This window comes from Pseudopipra pipra, chromosome 1 (genome assembly GCF_036250125.1).
Source record: "Pseudopipra pipra isolate bDixPip1 chromosome 1, bDixPip1.hap1, whole genome shotgun sequence".
NCBI lineage: Eukaryota > Metazoa > Chordata > Aves > Passeriformes > Pipridae > Pseudopipra > Pseudopipra pipra.
This window is the reverse complement of record NC_087549.1, coordinates 72,492,203-72,508,910: the sequence shown is the minus strand read 5'-3', so window position 1 is coordinate 72,508,910 and position 16,708 is coordinate 72,492,203.

Below are 16,708 nucleotides of genomic sequence, written 5' to 3'. Positions count from 1 at the left end.
CCGACACTTAGGGAATCAACAGGTTTTTCTCTGATGATCTTAAGGTGCTCCGCAGCTCGTTCTCCGAGCTGCAGGCACGCTTTCGTCCAGGGATCAGTCTTAGACGTGCGGTACGTCCCAGACAGACTCACCGCTTTTGATGTTGCGTTGACCCACTCCGCACTCTCCGGCTGCCTGCTCTGACCTCTCGGCTTCTTCCTTAACTCTTTCTTCTCTTCTTCCGTGCACTACCTAATCTTTTTCGAGCTCGCTAATTAACTATCCGTCTCTTAGATGCCACTAAGACCACGGGGTTTACTGACGTCAAAGTTTTTTGTGGTCAAAGATTCCCAAGTCAAACTAATAGACTTGATAACCGGAAACTACCACTTATATACCTGATTCAGGGTGAAATATCTCGCTTAATATAAGCTAAAATTGTCCCGTTCGAGCGCCATATGTAGCATGTGACCCTTGTATAACAAGGAATAAGTGATGCTCCTCGTGCGGTGGTGAGACAAAGAGGTTTTATTCGAACTCGCGCGCCCTTTTATCCTTACAGATCATGTGACTTTCTTAACCAACCAGTTTACTAACTCTGGGGCATGCTCCTTGGGCTCTGTACCTGGGCACTTCCTCTGTGCCACCTTTGGCCCGCCCCTACAAGAGAAGGCTCTGCCCTCTTCTCTTCCAGTGAGTTCTGAAGGCCACAGGTTCCCTGCGGCCGGTCTTTGCTCGTGTAGGCTGAGGTCTGGTCAGGCCTGTTGTTTTCTGTCGGCCCGGGAAGTGGAGGGAGGCAGCGGTGTCTGGCACGATCCTGCTTTCTCAAGGGAAATATTCAGATTTCATTTTGCTAGTTCTTTACTGATTGTGCATACCTCATTTGGGTTTTCTTTTGTGTTTTTGTCCTTTTTCCCTTTCCCTTTCCCTTTGGGGTTGTTTGGGGTTCCCATTTTTATATGCACACAGTATTTTAACAGTATATAACTGTGATATATGTAAAATATATATTTTTTGCTATAGCTTTGCTCTTTCATTTTTTTTTCCTTTGGGAAGGAGGTTTTTCACTGTAGTCCGGGGGACTTGCTGGGGAGCCAGGTCCAATCCAACACAGAGACCTCCAGAGAAGGAGGCTTTTCAACCAAGAATTCCCAATGCTACCTTACTCTTACTGTGGAAAAATTGCTGTTGGAAAGGGAACAACTAATTTAAACAGCTTCGAGTGGTTCTAGAAGAACATACTGTAAGATAACATCTTCTGAATGGTAAAGAAAAAGCCTCACTATAAAGTAATATTTCACTGAACTGTAGCTACAAATATAAAATAATTACATTCAAATATAACATAAAATTAAACTAATTCATATTATTTTCTTTATAAAACAAAATCAAACTGATTTCACAGTTCACTCTGACTACAATTTAAAATAGTTATGTGTATTTCCTTTTGAAGTCAATGGAGCCTATTGTTTTCTGGTTAATACACACTTTTAGCAGAAATGTCATGAAAAATCTGCACTTACCCATTTAAATCTGAGAATATTTTTTCTAAGCTAAATTTGCCGTAGGTACAAATTAATCAGTCAGTGTTTTGATTTTATTATTTATCTGCATTAAAAACTCCCATGGCATGTAACTTGACTGTCTGACAGAAAAATAGGCTGTTCAGGCTAGATAAAGTAACATGCTACAAGGATAGAGATCATATCTCAACCATTTTAAATTGAATAGTGCTAACATTTAGCATGCAAGCTGAAAAAACAGACCTGACTGCCAATATTTGTTAATCATTTGAATTCACTAAATCCCTTGTGCATTGGGAGAAATACAGAACAAAATTAAAGTGCACATTTAAACATACAATATTTTAAAGACCAAGGGGTAAACTTGCAAAAAAGGACTATGAACTATATTTCTATGTAACTCGTAATGGAAATGGACACCAAGAGTAACAGAATAAAAAGGACTTGATAAGAAAAGCAGGTCCTGTAGTTGTTGAAAACCAGCAATGCTTCCTATTTCCTCTCTTCGGGAGTTAGACCCTTGAAAACCCTGACAGAATTGTGTTAGTCAGGCTTGACCAGTTCCCCCTCGGCAGTGATGACAGCTGATAAGAAATATGCTCAGTCATACATATTCTCTCTACACCTACATTAAGTTTTAAAGCATATGAATGTGTACAGATAACTGCTTTGGATTTAGCTCTACATGTTTAGGCATGAGTACTTCAGAGAATAATCAAAGGGTTTAGGTTGAAAGGAACTATGACTGTTATTTAAGCCCTTCCTCTGAGGCTAACTTCAAAAACTAGATTAGGTTGCTTAAGGTTCAATTCAGGCGTATTCCAAGAATCGCTAACAACAGAGATTCCACCCCTTCTCTGCACACCTGATGCAGCATTTGAGGTGTGCCACTCGCAGTAATAGTTTTTCTTGCCCACACAGAATCACAAAATACGGCTGTAACAGATCTTTGTCCACTAGCTTGCAAACTTCTCTCACACCAGCATTTCATAGTTCTGATTGAATATAATGTTCCAGAAAAACAAGAGAAACAGCAGCACTTGAGACAGTGAAATGGAAATTTGGAAAATTATACATAAGAACCATGACCTCTTTCATGCAGAGAAAGTTTTAGCCTGTGCCCAAGGAGTATGTCCAACTGGAAACTATAAAGAATTCAAAGCATAGAATGGTTTGGGTTTGAAGGGATCTTAAACATCATCTAATTCCAACTTCCCCACCATGGACAGGGATACCTTCCACTAGACCAAGTTGTTCCAAGCCCCATACCCCCCGGGCCTTGAACACTTCCAGGGATGGGGCATCCGCAGCTTCTCTGGGTAACATGTTCCAGCACCTCACCACCCTCACAGTAAAGAATTTCTTCCTAATACCTAAACTAAATCCACACTCTTTCAGTTTAAAGTCATTGTCTCTTGTCCTGCCACTACATTCCCTTGTAAAACATCCTTCTCCAGCTTTCTTGTAGACCCCTGTAGGTACTGGAAGGCTGCTATAAGGTCTATCTTAGAGCCTTCTCGTCTCCATGCTGAACAATCCCAACTCTCTCAGCCTGTCTTCATAGAACAGGTGCTCCATCCCTCTGATCACCTTTGTGACCTTCCTCTTTACTTGGTCCAACAGGTCAATGTCCTTCCTGTGCTGAGGACCCCAGAGCTGGGTGCAGCACTCCAGGTGAGGTCTCACTAGAGCAGAGTAGAGGGGCTGAATCATCACCTTTGATCTGCTGCCCACACTGCTTTTGATGCAGCCCAGGACACATTTGGCTTTCTGGGCTGTGAGCGCACATTAATGGCTCATGTTGAGCTTCTTATCCACCGTCACACCCAAGTCCTTCTCTTGAGGGCTGCTCTCTTAATTAACTTTCTCTGTCCAGGCTGTATTTGTGCTTAAAACTGATGGTTTCAGCAAGAATACATCTATATGATCCAGCAAAGCGTAGCTGCAGACACCCAAGCAGCATATCTCAGACATTTCATTGCAACTATGAGCTGATATCTCCTGCAGGGCAAGATTCATCTATGTAGTGCCATGCTTGAGCTCAGATAACACTATATTTTTTGGCAGCTTAGTCAGCCCGGTAGCCCAACACTGCACAACTGAACATATCTACCTGTGGTGCAAAAAGACATCTCATGTTGATAGTCCAGTCTATGTGAAACAGGAGATCATAGTTCAAATGAAGCCCCAGGAATACAAGGGGCATCAAAATAAGAAAATGGACAGGACCACTGACAGGATGAAGAAGAAAAACATCTGGGCCTCAAGCCCATGACCATCACCCCTAGACCCATATAGCTATGCTTGATATGTTCCAGATATGCCCTGCCAGCATCACTGGTGACCTCATGGGACAACAGCAGGGATTAATAGTCTGAGGACTGGATAAGCCTTGGGAGTCTCTTCACACTCTCCTGAACTGGAGCTCCTGACAAGCAGCAAACTGACCCAAGGGGCATGTCAAGTCGGCAATTGGGGTCCTTCATTCATTTCAGTAAAGACTATTCCTCCCGCTTGCCACTTCCTCCTGGTGCTGCCGCATGCCTGAGGTTCAGCTGATTTGGATGCTTCATTAGACAGAGGTCCCAGCCCCTTGTCTGCTACCACAGCTCTGAACTGATCCCATGCTGCAAATCTTCAGGTGGAATAGGAGCCTTCCCCTGGTGCCACAAATCACAGCTGGCTTTAGCCACTCTGGGAGTCCTCACTTCCAAATCTGATAGGTAAAATCTCTGCCAGTCCCTCCTTCAGTGCAGCAGGGAAGTTGGGCTCTTGAGCCTCTGGGGTTTCAGAGAAAGTCTCATTAATCTCTTTCTCCTCACCTTTGATGCTGCATGTTCTTATGTTTGTTCTCTATGATGCTGCATCCTCAACAAGTGCACGACTCCTACCCCCTTTGAGACTGTCTCCCACTGCCCAGGCCCAGTGAGGGGCCCCAGATATGCCCTGCAGCCTGAGACCTGCAGAGATGCATCCTCCTTCCAGAGGAAAGTAAAAACACCAATCTGTACATGTAAGCTTTAGTGGTTATTCCAGCATTTTGTAACAGATACTTCAATTTAGAGAACAAACGTATTAACTGCAACTTTTTTGCCACTACAGAGAAGCTTTCGTGGTCAGGAGGATCAGTGCAGGGATAAAGTAAGATACCTTCCCAGGATAGAAAAGGAGCACCCAGATGGGTGAAGCAATAATCCTGTGCCATTTTCCATCCCAGACCTGAAGGCACTGGTCAATAACCTCCACTTGACAACAACATTCAACTTAAATTTTCCTTCATTATATTGTAAAGATTTCCAGTCACTTTGCAAGCAAAAAGGCTGTTTCATGCAGACTTTGCAAAATAACCGAAAACAATAAATAGAGATTATACTGCAATAAGTTTGCAGCATGGCATGGAATTGGACTCGTTATTAACTGAGAGCATGATATGCTGAGTGAAATATTGGAAAATTCTCCCTTTCTGGAGAAAACTGAACAAACAGAATGAAATGTTGTGATGGAGCAATCTCCCCTTGAGTAATACGTGGTTATCTATGGCTGCAGCAAGAACAGACACAACATCTATCAGATTTGTCAATTCAGTAGAGCTGATAACACAGAATACTAAGCCTAAACACACTTATCGTAAAGGCTGCTGATAATCACTGAGAGCAGCAAGTTCACACTTGAGATCAGTACAAAACAGTAGGCTTATCACAAAATTTTAATCCAGAAAATTGGCTGGTAAATTCTTGTTAAACAAAAGAGGAAATTCCCATAATCCATTCCTGTAAATTAGTGTCTGCAATCTATATCACAAACATCAATGTAATATTCTCATTGCAGTAATCACCTAAAAATTGTCTTTGAAGATGTCTTAAGACCACTGCAAACCACAGCTGTAAAAATTTTCCTTCTTGGATATCTTATTATTTACTTAGTTCTCATGTTTCTCTGTAGTATGTAAAAATTCTGAAATCAAAAATATTGAAGTTGAAAGCACACAGTCCCTATTATTCCATTGCTATGAGTATGATAATGCAAAATTGAAAGATGTTTTTTGATGGATTATCATATGCATGGTTAGCATGGAAATGGAAGGTTGTCAGCACATGGGCAACCAGATTTGTTACAGCTGTTTGTGTCCAAAGATTTCCTGAAGAGCTGTTTTGTGAAATGGGCCTGACTCAGGTGGCACACAGTTGCCAATATCTCTTACCAAAGAGAAGAGAAAAGAGTTCTGCTTTACCTCTAGAACATAAGTTCAGTGATTATGAACAAGACAGTCTTCAAATAGTAATTCTAAGTAGCAGAAAACTCCTAGAAGCAATGACAAGCTTAAGACTTACAGGCTGAAGCCTTGACCTTCGAGTAGAAATTACGACTCAGGTGGGATATTATTTAAACACTTGCCTTTGTTCACTGATCCTCTGAGGGAAAGAAAAACTGCAGAAGATGCTGCTTTTCATAACATACTTGACTTTTCACTAGAATAGTATGACTGAATGTCTAAGAGGGCCTTTTTCACATTAGGACTGCTAAAGTGAAGATAGCCATTTCAAGGACTCTGAAGTTTCAAGGCTTTTCATGGAGTACTTGAGGGAATATTCAAGAACAACAGAGGTCTTCTAAAGCTTCAGGTTTTGCACATAAAATGTTACACAGATTAACTTGAGTTGTACGCTGCTAATACTACAGTTGTGTGCAGAGTATTTCTCACTGTTTCATTGACAGATCAAAATGCACTGGCTCAAATAGGGTCTGAAAAACACAGCGAGAAAATAAGAAAGGGGGAAATGTCATTTACGAATACATTTGCCATAAAAAATAAAAACAATTGAGAAACACCAAACAAATAAATACGAAGTTGATGGATGTCTTCAGGTTATTTAGTGCCAAGACTCAAATTTTGAATTTTAGCTAGTTTTGCTGCATTTTAAAGACGTGCAATCATTTCATTACAATACAGGCAGAGAAATATTTAGCCCTTCATACCCTCAGAAAACTCAATTTTTTTTCCCATGTATTAAGCATGGGTTTTTCCTAATTCTAAAGGTGAATGAAAGCAGCATTATAAGCTTTACCACAAGAATTATGCTTAATACCTCCAAACCTAGATTTTTGTAAATAAGGGAGAACACCTAATTTCCCAAGTCATATTTAAATAAGTTTGGATTATCTGAATGCTTCTGAGTTTTAAGGGTAATTTTTCTTCAGAGTCTCAGCCCAATCTCCTACATTTCAAGGAACCAAGTATGTCACTTTCAAAAAAAAGGATACATGCATATGAAATTTCTCCCTGCTCGATGTTGAAACCTACAGAATCGTACACTGTACAAAACTATTATCATGAACTTGATTTAAGTATCTGCAGAGATATAAGCCTTAACAATTATACTTGGTAATAAAATAGATTGATCTATTTAGAGGGAATAAAACTAGAATGCATTTTAAATACTGGAATTTTCTTTCCCAGCTCTCAAACTACATGTAGTGAAGAAGGTACTTCTTTCTGTAAACTATCCATAGATTTTCTGATATCACCAATTGCTTTCTTCTTGTATCATCCAAAACCATAGCTGAGGAGATAATGGGATCCACTATAAGTGGGTATTTTCATTTGTTTTCTTTTTTTGTTGGATTGTTTCCTTTTGTTTTTTTTTAGTCAAAGTTAGAAAGCATCTGATTTTCCCATGTGTCCAAAGAAATAGGACTAACAACTAGTCCTCTGATGCTCTTCTGCAGAAATTTCTTCCACAAGACAGTGGTTGATTTTGATGTCTTTGCTTGCAAAAGACTTCAGTCCTGTTAAGAGCAAAGACAGAGCTCTAAAAATGTTACTGAAGACAGACAGAATAGCCATGTAATACCAGGGAAGAGGATTCAGACAACAATCTGATGCAGACTACACTTCTTCTTTACTCAAAAAGTGGAAATACAATCACATTGTAGGTGATTTTGTGCTCTCCTGTGTGAGAACAGGAGAGGCCACCATGGGTTTTGTTTGCCAAATGAAGGTGAATGACTGATGGCTGCCTTATTTCCCCCTCTATCTCTGAAGTAATCTCACTGAAAATTATGATCTTGCAGAGTGAAAGGGCTGCACCCTTGTATTCATCTTAGATGGATCAGGGCAGATTAGTTGAGCACTGAAGGAGCTCCAAGCACCTGCACCATAACTTTGTGCAATAGCAGGGCTGGCTCTGATAGAGGTCTCTTGGCCAGCCTGGGCAGTCTGGGAGAAAATCAAAGTACAGGTCCTTAAGTCCCTCGTGCTGAAGCCTGAACAAGCAACATTTTTGTTTTTGAAGAATTAATACAGGCTCAGATAGTCTATACCACAGAGATTTGATTTTTTGCATGTATGTTTTTAAGTACTTCATGAATTAATAATGTTAACAGGCAAGTACTGTTGTAAAGTAAAAATTATACCATCCTTCAGCTCCAAGGAAATGAAGAATTCCCATCATTGTGAAACCTGTTTAGCTGTTTTTCTCTCAAAATAAAAAAAAAAAAAGGTCAAATAAAATAGAGAATATCTGGTATTTCACCATTAGTATTTTCCAGTTTCCCTAGTAAAATGGTTCAAATTCCAACCCTCAAGGGCCTTAATGAAATCAACACTTTCTTTGCTTTTAGAGGTAAGGGAGAAACCTCCCCAAAGTAGAATCTGATGATACTTTACTTCAATAACAAGATGAATATTCAGTCTTTTCTTTGTTACCTGTGATCTGGAGAACTGATCCAGGGTGATGACCAGCCTTGCAGCTGGTCAATGGCAGCACCCTGCTGCAATGGCAGCACCCCAGAGCTGCTTGTCTTCATTCAAAAATAAGCAGAAGCTCAGAAATGAAACACAAGTTATTAGTAATTTATTCAATTTCATATCTCACTTTTTTCCTCTTTTTTTTTTTTTTTTTTTTTTTTTATAAGGATTAAAACAAAAACATTGAAAAATCAGGTTGTTGAAGCCAAGTTGGCTTTCTCATTTAAAGAAAATTACGTTATACTACCTTACTTTATTAGACAGGTTTTACCCAACCTGCTATGCATCCTTAATGACTGGATTCAGAAAACCAAAGCAACACAAACACACATACAAAATCCTTTTCATTGGCTCTCACCAAAGAATCAATAAATGTAGATAAATAGTCTTAAAATTTGAATGTTCAATTGCTTTTGTGCAGCAAGTACATGCTTTATTTATATTTACAACAAGTATCATGCCAGGCTGTTTTGCCTCAGTACAATCCTGCAAACATATATCAAATGATACAGATAGTCTGTAGCCATCTAATGGCACTCAGGAGGCATTATAAAATTGTATCAAAGTTGATTTGTTCCTGCAGTTTGGAATTCCCCACAGGAATTCCCTTCCTTTCTGGGAAGAAACAATGTTTGTCTTAGCATATTCATACTCTTCAGCAAACCACTTTCTTCATAAAGAAAGAAAAATCATAGCTAATTCCATCAATTAATATAATGATGAGGATCCAAAGTCGCCTCCATTGTGCTGTATTGTTCTCACATCACATTTCATTACAAACTATCATTAGATGCAGTTTTATTAACATATCCCAATTCATACATTATCATAGGAAACAGACATGTACACTCACATGAACATATATTGTGATAAAACAATTATCTTCATTCCCATCTTCAGGTGAACTGAACACCTTTTCAGAGAGTGAACAGTGACACTGATCAGTTGGTCAATTATGTCTTGTCATTTAAGAGACAGTATCTCCTGACAGTAGAATTCTGAAAAGCTCTCTGGCTTTGTCCTTTCCTTTCTTACCATAACGTACCATGCTACCCTGCCAAGCCCACAAAGTTGGTTGTCATTATGCTGCATACTTCTACCCACGTATAGCAAAAGGGAGGGTCCCTACTTCAGGTGGTTGCCCTGGTATTTAGACCTAAAATTTTGACCATGCAACACATGCCATGCTTGTAGGCTCATAAGATAATTTAAATTGGAAAGGATCTCAGCAGGTTTCTAGCCAAACTTCCAAGTCAAAACAGGGGCAGCTACAGGTCAGGCCTTTATCCTGTCCAAACTTGAAATAAACCAAGGAATGAAGACTGTTTCTCTCTGGGCAACCCGATCCACCACATGACACCACTCACAATGAAAAAACCCTTTCCTTATATTCTTCCTGAACCTTTTTTGTTTTCACTTATACCCCTTGTATTTTCCTCCCATTATGCAACACCACTTTGAAATAGCTAGATCCAGCTTTTGCTGAGTCATGAGACAGCTGCTACAAGTGCTGAATGGAGGGGAATAATTGCTTCCCTCAACCTGGCTGATAACAAAAACCAGGTAAGTGTTGGGCCTTCTTTTCTACCAGGGCACACTGCTATCTTATATTTAGCTTGGATCTTTGCACCATTGTTTTGTGGGGAGTTTTATCCACTTCTTTCCTTCACTTGTTTAGCTCTTTATCTTGACTGATGAGTTTTTTCACTTTTTTGTTCCTCATACTCTTTCTCCGCTCCTGCTGGGGAAGAAGGATTGTGTGGTGCTTAGCAGATGACCAGGGTTAACCCTGGTCATATTATGGACAACAGTGCCAAAAGCCTTGCTGAAGTTAAGGTAAACAATATCCACTGCTGTCTACTTATCCACAAATTCACTTATATTATTCTAGAAGGAACTTGCATTGGCGAAGTATGATATACTTTTGTTAACTCCATGCTGACTTTCCCAATCAACTTCTGTAGGAACTTTCTGTGGAAATGTATTCCAAGGAGACTTGGTCCATGATTTTTCCAGAGAACAAAGAGTGGTTAATCAGTCTGCCACTTCTGTGGTTGTTCTTTTAGTCTGCATTGAAGCCAGTGCAAGATTTGCTATCCTTCAGTGACTGGGGATCTTCTCCACTCAACACGTGAAAGATGATAGAAAGTAGCCTCACTATGACAAAGTCTCTCAGCACTTTTGGATGCAGCCTGTACAGATTTCTGGTCTTGGATGATTTGAACTCTCAAGTAATTCCTGACCTGATCTACATTCATGGCTGGTAGTTCCTTCTCTTTAAGGAGAGAGGCCTGGAATACACTGTTGGTGAAGACTGAGGTAAAGCGGCAACTGAATATGTAAACCCTCTGTGTTTCAAATGGCAACAGAACATCTGCCCTACTCAGAAATGGGCCACATTTTCCTTGCTCTACAATTTGTTCGTAATTTAGAGTTTTCTTGACAGCCTCAACATCCCTTGCAAGCATTAATTCTTGATGACCTTTGACTTTCTGTATAGAATTCTTACATAAATGGGCAAGGTCTCTAAAATCCTCCTTTGTTGTTTGTTCTTGCTGAAAAACAAATCTAACACATATTTAAATACTAAAGCAATAAGAAAGAGTGGGTGGGAAAGGAAAGAGAATAAAAGACAACCAAATAAACTCAGATGCTAAAGTGCTAAGGATAGGGTCAATTTTCTACATGCACCCAAGACAATTAGAAATTTAAATAATTGAGCTCACTTGAAAAATCCTTCCAAGATCTGGTATGTGTCTGACTTTGGGAGAGCAGAAAGACCAATGTTCATAAAGGTTACCCTAAACTAAAGCCCAGCCAGGCCCAGAATTCCAGCTCCCAAACTCTTTCACTGCCTGGCTTCTGAGTAATTTTTGCCAAAAAATGCAAACGCTACAGTTAAGCCATACTAAGAAGTACAGATCCAAACCTGGAACAAAACCACGAGTTTTGAAAAATAAGTTGCTGCTCTAAAATATTTTCAAAATCATTGATGGTTTGGTTGGAGGGGTTTTTTTACATCTTATTAACACCAGTTTCACTACAAAAGATAGCTCTTTTAAAAAAAAATTAAACAGAGCATCAAGACTGATGAATCTCCTTTATAAGATATGACTTTGTGGCTGTGCTAGGAATTTGCCTTACCTTCTGTTGGAGACCAAATCTCCCATAGGTCAGTAAAAAAGATTTCTGCTACAAGAGTTTTAAGAAGATATTTAAGGCCTCAGTCAAAATATATCATAAATCAAGAAGTCTATCTGTCATTGCTTCTGAAATGAAGCTAATTCTACCAGCCAAAAATGATAAATAGAAGTGCTTGAGTTAAATTTTTTAAACAGTCTCTAGACTTTGCAATCATTTTCAGCTCTTTTAAAACTGTTCTGACCTTAAATCAATGGACAGTCTCATTTTGCTTTCTCTCCTACTGCCTTCTTTTAAAATGATCTTTTATTTACTTCTGGATGTGATACTTTAGACTCTCCTTACAAAGGTCATCAAAATGAGTATCTCTTTATGTGCACTCCGCTTGTCTCTGTATAGTACAGATGCTATTGAGACATGTCCACATGAGCAGAAATACTGCAAAGAAAACAACCACAAAAATAAAGAGAAAAACTAGCTATAGCTTCTGTGTTCTTTCTCTCATCCAATCAGTGAAAGAAAAAAGAAAAAAAAGAGTGGACAAGTATATAGTTAAAGGCAGATAAGTGCAACAGACTGAATGCAAAAATTTGCAGAAACCGCATGTCAGGTACTAGCTAGACTAGAATGCAAACAACAGTGGATCATAGCAATAATTATTCCTTGTGGCACAATGAGGATGGGATACTACAAATAACATGTTTGATCATCTGTAATAAAGACACAATGGATTTCTTTAAGGCTTCATCCTTAACATTCTGATTTTTTTCCCTGATGATTGCACAACAGACTTGGGTTACAGAGATTGTGCCATCCACCTGCAATCCGATATCCAAACAGAAATTTCTGCTGATTGACAGCATTATTTGCTCAGCAGTTCCATCCCTGTTCACTTTTGATATTCATATTTTGCCTTATTTTGAATAACGATTTCCTCTAAAGCAACTAGAATTTTTCCCCCTAGTAAATCTGTGCTATCCTTAGTTTTTTCTTTCTACAGGATAACATCAGACAGCTTCTTTTAACATCACACAGGCTGCTTTTTCCAAAAGCATTTTGCCCTTTTCATCCTTCCACACTTCAAGGAAAGTAGCTATTACAAACACCATCAAAATTATTCTCTGGTGCTGCAGCTGGTCATGGTCCTGGCAATGAGTGATCAGTGATGCAGTCTTCATGTAACAGGGCAAGAGGGAAGCAGGAAGCTACTGTTCATATACTCAGGAGTATGCAACATGGGGACACACTTATTCTCCTTAAGAGATCAAAGAAATTACTGAAGGCAGGTGCACATGCCACTATCCAAAACACTAGCTCACCAGGGACGTTAGTTGGCCAGGAAACACTCATCCTTCAAAGCAGGTGATTGATTGACTGTGTTAGTTCAGCACATTTCCCATATTGCTGACTTTGGTGGAATTTTTATCTAACTTCAACCACAAACTAAAGCTGACTGCAAGACAGCAGAGTCCGCAGCAGCTGACAGCAGTGAAAGCATTCTCTGCATCCTCAGAAGTGCACCTGTGGCAGAACTGTCTTCATTGTATTCCTCTGCTACAGTCTTCTAGCGGAGATAAACTGGGCAGTCTGTCTCAGGAAAGCCACTGTGTTTACTACTCTGAAAGATGCAAGCAATGAATCACAGGCATCCTGTCAAGGAATCTTCTCAACCCTAGAATGAAGGAGACAAAAATGTGAGACTGAAAATCAGGTATACTGAAAACCAATACTCTTCAGATACATTATACCTACTTTAATGATCCTTCTCCTCCTGTCTTAAAAAAAGGCTGACTGATATGCCATGGGCCAATTCACAGCAAGAGAAATCTTTGTATGCTACACTGATCATTGATTGCTTATTTGCTGGTTTGCCTGAGGATGACTTCCACACACCCCATCTGGGTGATGATAAGAAAGAGGATCAACATACGTTTTTCTGTCATCTTACCCATGACCAGTGCTGGAGGCATGTATATCTTGCATGTATGTTTCTTCTTTCCCTTGACAGGAGATTTTTTTGAACTAGAATTAAATAAATGCAGAGGAAGACACGAATATCTGCATCATATCCACTAGGAGTTTACCAGTATCAGTGCTAGGAAAAAGAATAATATTTCCATATATTTCTCTATTCTGAATGGTCTGTCAGAGAAAAAGAAAGGCATATCCTCTGCAGAGGACAACCCAAAATCTTCAGAAAGTCCATGGTATAAATTCAGAGACAAAAAAATTAAATCAAATAATTAAAGAAAAGCAAAAAGTTCCTCCATTGCTGACTCTTGGCTTCTTTACACTTTATTGCAACAGAAGTTTCAAAAAAGAAAGACAGAATTCCAACCTCGATGCTGCCATTGGAATTACTACCATAAAACAGAAAAATGCATGGAAAACAAAATATGTGCATAACTACAGGGAGTTGCTAATTACAGAATCACAGAATCAATTAGGCTGGAAAAGACCTCTGAGATCACTGAGTCCAACTTATGACCAAACACCTCCTTGTCAACTAGACCATGGCTCTGAATGCCATGTCCAGTCTTTCCTTAAACACCTCCAGGGACAGTGACTCTACCACCTCCCTGGGCAGCCCACTGCAATGCCCAGTTACTCTCTCTGTGAAGAACTTCTTTCTAATGTCTAGCCTAAACCTCCCCTGGAGCAGCTTAAGACCATATCCTCTCATCCTGTTGTTGGTTGTCTAGGAGAAGAGACTGACTCCCACCTGGCCACAACCTCCTTTCATGTAGTTGTAGACAGTGATAAAGTCACCTCTGAGCCTTCTTCAGGGGGGCAGAATCACCTTTGGAAGTAGATATGTTCAAAGCAACTAGCTAGAAGGTAGGATAGCTTCTAGCATGAGAAACACAGCCACAAAAATGTGCAGAGGAGAGAGGAGAGGCTGTCAGAGGAATATATGCAACTGCAAAAGAAGACAAGCTGATGACAGAAGTGTATACCTGAAGGTGCAAGAACAAAGAAGCAAGAAAGAAAATAAGAAATTAGGAGAAATCAGCTAAATCTTTTCGAAGATTCCACATGTTTACATGGTAGAAAAAGATCTCTTTAGTGCAGCTTTTTCACACAATTAATGGTGGGAGTTGACACTGAGGTATCTGACATGAGATAAATTGTTAAATTGTAATACTATATGACATTTGAAAAACCTTGATTTACAGTGCCTCACATGTATACTCAGAACTACACAGAATGTGAAAACTAGTTATTTAACAAGAATTATATATTTTTGGCAATTTTATAGATTTTAATTAGAAAGTAATTTAAAGCAACTGTGTTGCTCCAAGTAACCACAACTCATCGTTGAGAGGAGTGAGAACTTCATGGAGGTCTTTGGCAAAATGAACCAGAAGTCCTATGAGTAATTTAACTGCTATGTTATTGTATATGATAAAACATGTTGCACATACAAGGTAATGACAAATAACTTGTGAAACAGTTAATTTTTCTGTTTAGCCATCACCAGGTCTTAAATAAAAGAATTTACAGAGTCCCTCATTGATAAGAGCACATGGATTCAATATCTGTGTCTCACTTATTTCAAAGTATAGTATTGTGGGTTAGTCATGGTTGGTTTAACCATACACTAACATGTAATTTCTACTTGAAACTTTCAGAGTTGTCTACCCTGCACATCAACATTGCAAGTAATATTAACCATTCTCTTATGCATTAGAAATTTAATTATAAGTCATCATCTGAAACTCACAATTACCTGGATCTCTGACCAGATCAAAACTGACTATCCTCCAGTTCTGCAGAGTCTGAAAAATAGCAATGTAATAATTCTTTGCACAAGGCCAACTATAAAAATATAAAACAAAATTTGTTTTATTTGGCCGGCCGGCATGTAGACTTTGTCTTTCTGAAGCCTGCATACATCCTTTTTTGCAGCCTGACTCACAGTAAGTCAACCAGTTTGTTTTTAATTTAGCTCTGCTGAGGATGAACTTGCCCAGATGTACTGAATTGCTGAAGTTCATACCATGCCTTGAATATTTTCTTTTAGGGGATTAATCTGGCTTTGGCCCAAAACAAAGCAGGAACACATATCATATGTAGTCACATACCAGCACTTAAGATGCTGCTGCTGAAAATCTTACAATGGAAAAATACTGCTGCACTTCAACAGAAAGTTTTATTAGGAAACAAATGTGATAATTTTTAACACAAACACCAGGGAAAGGGAAAAGGCTCTACTGGATAGACTGTAGCAGTGGTCCATTAAATCTCCTCCCCCTTCCAAATATGTGTAATATTGAACATTTCAGAAAGCTCTCTCAGGAAAACAAAGTGCAGACCACAGACCATCACATAATGCTGTAGATATCAAAGCCATCAAAAAACACCTCAAAATCCCTATTGTTCAAGCTCTGAGTAACCTCTACAGGAATTCCTCATTTGCAGGTTTCCTTGGAGAATATCTTTTTATTCGCTGAAGCTCAATTCAGAATCTTTCTATCTGGGTGAAACTATACTCCGTATCAGAGAGGTGCTAGCAGTCAAGCTGGAGACAACCACTTGCAAAGGTCACTTGCAAGTGAGTTTCCTGTTGGCTCTGTGCTCCAGCCTGTCAGGGCCCCCAAAAGGGCAGCACAATCATTTTGTCTATCAACCATTACTGCACCCCCTGTTCTGAATCATTTGCCAAAGTGCTGAACCAGCACTTTGCCCCCATCGTCCAGGTCATTAATGAGGATGTTAAACAGCACTGGATCCAATATTGTCCCCTGGGGCACAGCATTAGTGACTGGCACCCAGCTGAGCTAATCACAACCACTGGAGACCAGCAGTTCAGCCAGTTTTCAATCCAGCCCACTGTTACTTCTTTAGTCCCTATTTCATCAGTAAGACAGTGTTAAAAGCCTCACTGCAACTGAGATCAAATGATATCCATTCCTCTCCCCCGATTCAGAAAGCCAGTTTTCTTATTTTGAAAGGCTACCACATTGGTCAGTCACTACTTCCTCATTATCCATGATGACTAATTTAGGTCACCAAATTACCCTCAGAAATGGTTTGCAGGGATCAAGGCACAAAGCTGACCAGACTGTAGTTACTCAGATCTTCCTTCTGGTCCATCTTGAAGTGACATTTGCTTTCCTCCAGCCCTCAGGAACCTCTCCTGGTTGTCATGACCTTTCAGAGATAATCTAGAGTGGACTCACACTCTACACACTGAATACATATAGAAACACTGGATAATAACCAATGCAAAAAATACACAGTTTCTCTCGTTCCCTTCTCATTGTATTTTGACAGCAATGTCAGTTGGTAATATGCAACTCTACAAAAGCCTTTA